This window comes from Bidens hawaiensis, unplaced genomic scaffold (genome assembly GCF_021521415.1).
Source record: "Bidens hawaiensis isolate Kalapana, Puna unplaced genomic scaffold, B.hawaiensis_p1.1 tig00026781_1, whole genome shotgun sequence".
Classification (NCBI taxonomy): domain Eukaryota; kingdom Viridiplantae; phylum Streptophyta; class Magnoliopsida; order Asterales; family Asteraceae; genus Bidens; species Bidens hawaiensis.
Window position 1 is genome coordinate 138,386 of NW_027494307.1, and position 7,948 is coordinate 146,333.

Genomic DNA, 7,948 nt, shown 5'->3' on the forward strand with positions numbered 1-7,948 from the left:
TTGAATGTATTTGCAGGCAAAGATGCAATTTGGAGAGTATAGCCTCAGACAACAGTCCTGCACCAGCCCCAGCTACAGAAGCGTCTACATCAACAACAGCAGCAGCAGAAGGAAGAGGATTCAAGAAAAGGTTTGCCCATTCAGGTAGTCAACAGATTCAATTTGGGAAAACCGATTTGGGTTATTCAAACATAACACTATTATTTCTTATATATGAAGGGAATATACATGTAATAGGAACTCGACATTCGGGAGTGTCCAATTCGGTTCAAAATCCACAAATTCATTAACTTGATTCGATAACAGGAACTCGCAAATTCACAACTTGGTTGGATTACTGAATTCTGAATTCCAGACAAACGAATTCCAATCCGGTTCAATTTGAATTTTGGTACAGTATTCAGTAGTATCCTGAAGGGTGAAACTTGTTAGCACAATCAATGAAACATATATAATCTGCATGTGATGGATAAAAGTAATTAATAAACTGTGTATAGAACTTTTCATGTCGTTATACTACTCTAACCAATCACACTTGTTAACTTCATTATCAAATTCACAAGTATATCTATAAGACCCAAGCACCATCATTCTCTGTTGGGCCATTATTAAGATGAGCAGACCGTCTGCAGACGTAAATGGTAAATCTCCAAGAAATTTACGTTGATTATGGACAAGGTAGATTAATAAAAACGTCAGAGATTGGTAAATCAAATTGATAGTTTTGCTGGTTAGAGTTTTTTGTTTTATGAAAGGAAAAGTTTGCATCCCACATCGGCTGAGTGAAGTAACAGACAAGGGGGAAGTTTACTATAAAAACAAAGGCCCAGATCTAAGAACAGCATACCTTTCTCGGCCTTTTGGCTAAGATCAAGTGTAGTATCTGTTCTTATCAGTTTAATATCTGATATGTGAGCCATCGGCTCACTTGATATTAATCTTATTTTTTATGGGGAAGATCCGTCAAAGTAGCTTGCTGCTTGGGTCTTCATACGTCGCCATGGTCTCACACTACCACCATGGCCTGGCGCACCCCTCCAATTTCAAGTTTAATATTTTGACTACGCTATTTTTTTATGTGGGCTTACAATTATTAAGTTCTACACTTCATATTAAAGTCGTTCCGATAAACGATTGTATTCCCGCCATAAAAGGACGATGAATCCAAAAAAAGAAATTATAAATTTATGCATTTTTAGATTTTAACAAAAACAATAATTATCATATAACTTATACACGTACTATTGTGATTTAGACCCAAATTGTCCAAGTTGTTGCAAAATCTGCACTGACGTTTTCAAGTTTGCATAAGGGTCATGTGGTTCTATACATTGGAAGGATAATGGCGGGGTCTTGGTTGCCTCCGCCGCCCTAACAGTCTACCATAATAGGTGCGGTAGTTCACGGTTTAATTGGTTACAGTTCAAACCTAAAAATGCATAGACACAAGAGCCCATATAATTTAAGTATCCATCAACATCTCTATATGGGCCAGCGCTGTGGAATTCGGTACTTATCAACTTCACTGTCCAACGTCTTAAAAGCCCAAAACCCAATTTCAAAACCCGAAATTTTTTCATATTTCATTGTCATTTATTTTATCTTGTTCACAAGTCACAATCACGAAAAAAGAAATAAACGGTTAGATTTTTTACAACTTATCGCCTTGTATTAGAGGAAATGGATACCCTTTTCTTAGGTTTAAGTTTAATGAAATGTTCTGTTTCAAGGAAACACATGAAGCAGTTGATTAGTCTTTCGACTTATGATAGTTGATAGTAACAACTCATAATGATAGTAGTTGTCATACAAGGTACAATATTATGTCTAGGCGTATCATTATATATTATGTTATTCATTCTGCAAATTTCGACTCGCTATCGCAATGTGTACGTATGACTTTAACTTATAGCTTAGGACATCTTCGAATGTCCGAATTTATGTTTTCACTCCCTTTTTTCACTGAATTTTCTTGAACACTTTAATGGTACAATTTTGGGATATATGTGTAGAAGAATGTACTAAGCCATAAATGAATAACATGTTACATGTATGACACATGGAACTTACCTTTTTACTGTAAAAGAATAACTGAAACAAAAAGTTGTCATAGTAACCAAACAAAAACAGTTTATACACAAAACTATTGCAAATGCAGTATAAAATTAAATATTTGTCTTAGTTGAAACAACCTGCTTAACTATCCAAATTCCAAACTGTAAACCGCCAAACATGTTTGGTTGAGTAAAGGTCGGTCAAAACAGGCCTAATTGACATGCTTTTAACGGTTTTAACTTGCTTTAAACGACCATTTATATTCTATATCTGTATAAATTTCCATTGTTGTATTGTATAAATCGATGAAATAATAATTTACATGTAAATATGTGCACCCGCCACCTGCACACAAAGAACTCTCTGATAAGAAATCTGACATTATGTGATGCAAATTCTAGACATTTTCGATGAATCCTAAACTCTTACAATTTACCTGTAGCCCATGGTTGTTCCCTTGTTCGGTTTTTTCTTATTGTTTGATTTAATTTTGGTACTATGTAACCTTTGATTATATAAAATAAATTTTGAAAACTGCAACACGAAAAGGCCTGTATGTTTTAGGTTAAAAAACATAAATTTTAACGTACAAGAGATAACAAGATGTAAGTTAATAGTAACATATTTTTTGAAATCTATGAAAACACATCTTTAATTTTTTGAAACACGTAACAGGTTTTGAAAATCTATCATAAACGTCTTTTAGAACAATAGAATTTAATGTATAGTAAAACCTCTACAAATTAATAATGTTGGGACCGGGATATTTTATTGATTTAGCGAGATATTATTACATCGATAAATTAATAAATTATTAATTTACTTATATTCGTGACAACTCTCAAGTTAATGCATCGACCTTCAAAATTTCCATGCACGCTCACTTTACTTATTTGAATAAAACAAGAGTCCATAGCAAGTTGTTTTCGACACTATAAAATTCATTTAGCTAATCCAACCGGCTCAAATGATTTAAACGATGAAAATTATGGAGAAGACATTCGTGAGCTTGAGATCTTGATTATGTGAATGCATTATCGGCACAAAATGGATGTGATGAGTTGTTTGGATTATCCTGGTGAAAATAATGAATGTTACAAGGTTCAAAGCATTGAAGAAATTATAGCAGATACCGTTCAAAATCTGGTTGATGATTCGATACCTTTGGAATCTATGAAAACACATCTTTAATTTTTTGAAACACGTAACAGGTTTTGAAAATCTATCATAAACGTCTGTAACATCCTAAAATTTTAATTATAAATAAAGAAAGTTATGTTTAGTGATTTCACGTTGTTAATTATTTAATGTCGAGTAAGGAGGAAGTTGGGCTTAGATTGCGTAAGATGGGCTAAATGAGAATGGGCCTCGGGTCCGTGGGCTTTGAGGGATATAAATATCCCATCCCAAACCCAATCTTTCATTTCCACCTTCTTTCTTCACACACTCAAAACACACACATTCTAACCGATCAAGATTCGAAGCCGAGACCCGAGATTTTGTTGATAGATCTGAGTTGGTAAGGTAAGAACAAATCCTCCAAAGCTAATATTACTGAAAATGGTTAGGATTGGATGGGTTAACCGGACCCGAAACCCAAACTGCCCAAATCGGACCCCTAAAACGTCGATTCTAGGCCAATTTGATGGTTGGGATTTGTAGGCGCCGATCATACGATTCCGTGGGTACCAAAATCGAGTTATTTGGCTAAGAAACGAAGGATTTATGGGCAAACAGATCTGCAGCGCGATAACTTCGCCTGCAAGATTAAGTTCGCCTGATGAACTTCGCCTTCAAGCGTAACTTCGCCTAAGGTTTAACTTCGCCTGAAGCCAAGTTCGCCTAAGGATAACTTCGCCTACGGCCAAGTTCGCCTAAGGTTTAACTTCGCCTGAAGCCAAGTTCGCCTAAGGTTTAACTTCGCCTGAAGCCAAGTTCGCCTAAGGTTTAACTTCGCCTAAAGCCAAGTTCGCCTAAGGTTTAACTTCGCCTGAAGCCAAGTTCGCCCGAGGTTTAACTTCGCCTGAAGTGAAGTTCGTTTAGAAAATAAATTAAAAACCTAATGGAAAATGTGTTAAGGCAGTTATCGAAAATAAAATTTTTCTAAGCTGATCTGGCAGCTTAACCCCAGCCAGGGGCTCTGCCCCTTGGACCCCGCTAGGGGCTGCCGCCCCTAGAACCCCGCTGCCAGGGGCGCTGCCCCCGGACCCCCGTTCGTTGTGGGTCATATATAGATAGAAATACAAAACGAGTAGTAGTAGTTAATTGATATGTGTAAATATTATACAGTTAGCCGAGCCCAGTTAAAGAAAGGAATTACAATCAACGGCGAGCGTAACAGGATCCAGGTGAGTTTCTAGCCCCATTCCTTGTTATGTTTTCGGGGCTGTGTGCATACTTGATGTGTTGTTAATACATTTATCCTAAGTAATAAGTGTATGCCATATGTGATATATGTGATATGTATGAATGATTGCTTGATGGTACGTGAACGATCTTCGGATATTGCACGTACTGTCAGGTTGTAACGTTATAAATATGGTAAGTATGATATGTATGTTTATGTGTATGAACGTAATAAAGTTAATAAAAGAAGGAAATGACGGTTGTATGGTTACGAAAAGGGTACCGAGCCCTAATAATACTCGAGGTATGATGTATGGTTGTATGGTAACGAAGAGGGAATCGAACCCTACTAATATTCGAAAACAAGGGACCAGACCCTTATAATATCTGTGATGTTAGGGACCAGACCCTTATAATATCTGTGATGTTAGGGACCAGACCCTTACAATATCTGTGAGGATAGGGACCAGACCCTCATAATATCTGTGGTGTTAGGGACCAGACCCTTATAATATCTGTGATGTTAGGGACCAGACCCTTATAATATCTGTGAGGTTATAGGGCGAAAGGCTCTTTAAAACGTATGATTATGAATGTAAAGAAAGTATGTAAGTAAGAAAGAAAGTATGTAAGTAAGAATGAAGGTATGAGTACTTATGTGTGTATGAAAGAAAGTTATGAGGTTAAGTACGTATGTATGTAATAAGGTATTGTATGGTATTGTATGATTAACTAGAACTCACTCAGCGTAGCTGACTTTTAGTATGCACGCAGGTGAGTAGGATGAGACAGCTGGCTTGAGTGGAGGACACATGGCAGAAGACTAAAGCCTGGCATCTGAAGATCTGATATGTTTTATAAGTTATGTTTTGATTTTGAAAGACAAGAGGAATGTTTTAAGACATGATTATGAATTGATATGTAATGTTTTATGAAAGTTCTATATTCCGCGTAAAGTTTTTAATTAACTCTGATATTTAGAATTGTGTTTATGAGTAAATCCAACACGAAAGTAGGGTTACCGGTGACTGGGCCTTACAACGTCTTTTAGAACAATAGAATTTAATGTATAGTAAAACCTCTATAAATTAATAATGTTGGGACCGGGATATTTTATTGATTTAGCGAGATATTATTACATCGATAAATTAATAAATTATTAATTTACTTATATTCGTGACAACTCTCAAGTTAATGCATCGACCTTCAAAATTTCCATGCACACTCACTTTACTTATTTGAATAAAACAAGAGTCCATGGCAAGTTGTTTTCGACACTATAAAATTCATTTAGCTAATCCAACCGGCTCAAATGATTTAAACGATGAAAATTATGGAGAAGACATTCGTGAGCCTGAGAACTTGATTATGTGAATGCATTATCGGCAAAAAATGGATGTTATGAGTTGTTTGGATTATCCTGGTGAAAATAATGAATGTTACTAAGTTCAAAGCATTGAAGAAATTATAGTAGATACCGTTCAAAATCTGGTTGATGATTCGGTACCTTTGGAACCGGTCACTCGGAAAGAAGTATTGTAAGCGTTAACAACTCTTCACAACTTTTTGTTGCAATACGAGAGTGCAGTGCCTCAACTCTTATGTGCAATGGGGAAATGTAAAGATGAACTCAATATAGATTTAAAGTTCACAAAAAAACAAGTGACTGTATATTCATTTTTAACTTGATCATCATAAAATTTTGGAATATTTTAGTAATTATTAATTTATAGTTTCGCTGGACTAATATATTTACATTGGGATTTCAATAAAATATTTTATCGATTAGGGTCCACTTTTGTACCGGTCCCAAGTTAGACTAGACAAGTTATTAATTTTATCAAAGGTATTAATTTATCAAGTATTAAATTAAAGAGGCTCTACTATATATGTCTTTGGATTCTAGGAAATACTGTAAATGGAACAAATGGATGTGACAAATATCTAAATTTGTTTAACTAATCCAAAATAATTGTACAACAACATAACTGAATGCCTAACTAAGAACATAACATGGAAAAAACCAAACATGATAAAATGAACCGAATGCAACAAAGACTCAAATCTTAACAGCATGGCACTCATGACGATTAGAAGGATAATAGATAACATTAACTAGGGCCGGCCCAATATAAATAAAAGAGTTAAAAGGTTTTATGGCCCATAAGCTTAGAGCCCATTATTTTTTCTAGAGCCTGGCCCAACTTTCTTCATTTGTGTGGAGTACACACTTGTTCAAAACTACCGTGACTTCAGTGCTACGAAAATTCTATGGCTTTAGTACCATGAGGGTTTTCAAGGGGCACCACTCTCTGTCTGGTTCGAGAGCAGTGCATGGGTAGGATCAAGAGCCTGGCCTGGGAAATGCCCTTGACTGGGTGTCGTTGATCATTGGTAAATGGCTTGAAAATTGATGGTTAGTTGGAAGGAATCATCAGTGGCAAAGCGAAGTAATTTATCAGTAGTAGTAGCAACTAATAAGTGGAATCAACAACTAATCAATGATAGTAGCAACAGACTGATAACAGTGACATCTTATCACTTTTACTATGCATCAGATGCAACTCAATTTTCAATCGCATGTATGATCAATAGAAAGTGGCAAAGCAGTGGAAACTGGTGTCAGTTACGACAAGGTGAACATATAATGCTTTATAACTGATGTAAATGTATAAATGCAACGGTTGAAACCTTCACATGTCTTTTGGAGAATCACAATATATAAAGGATTCATTTGATCATATCAAAAGACATGGGTCTCTCTACCAGGGGCTTGCCCTCGAACCCGACAAGGGGTGGTGCCTTTTGGAACACCCTCATGATACGAAAGCCAAAGAAATTCCTCAGTATCAAAGTGAGTCACTACTATACTATTGGACAAATGTGTACTCCACATCTTCTAGTTCGATTACTCATATTTTCGGCTCACCGTTATTAGCAATGGTGCGTTTGTTTTAAGTTCAAGTGCTTTAATTCTTTTATATATATATATATAATCTAACTAATATATTAAAGCAACACAATTTTGTCCACATATCCTTCATCTAAGTTGTCCACATAGACTTCCATGTCATCAACCTTCCATAAATCTAATTTCCACATATTCACAATAAAATTTTAATAAACAAAATCTAAAACCACACGACCCGTTTTATTTCTATAATCCGATACCCAGTTGAAGCCATTTGTTATCATCCTCTCAACCCTAATGTGACATTCATCAAATTCCGAAACCGAAACCCGGCCCATTTTGGATTTTTATATCCGAGTTCATATAACTTTTTAAAGTTATAAATGTTTGATATTTTATTATTATATTTTAGTTTTATGAAAGTTAAAGTAGCAATTTTGTAAATAATAGTTTTAAATGCTAATAAAGTTGAAGGATTTTTGTGCAAAATTTAATAAACTTGGAGTAAACCTCCTGTTATGTTGTCATCTCAACCAAGAAGTCCGGCCACATATTGGCGCTTTTCCGGCAAGTATTTAACACCGAATTAAAACTTAAAACGGCCAATTGATGAGACCATTTGACTCGTAACTTGAA

The 7,948-nt window shown here is 35.5% G+C and overlaps 1 non-coding gene across 1 annotated transcript; it reads left to right on the forward strand.

Annotated features, from left to right (window-relative positions):
• The first annotated feature begins 843 nt into the window (after window positions 1-843).
• On the forward strand, window positions 844-1,038 carry LOC143573970 (U2 spliceosomal RNA). Its single transcript, XR_013142507.1, has one exon. It is a non-coding gene; the product is annotated as a U2 spliceosomal RNA (small nuclear RNA).
• Window positions 1,039-7,948: the final 6,910 nt, after the last annotated feature.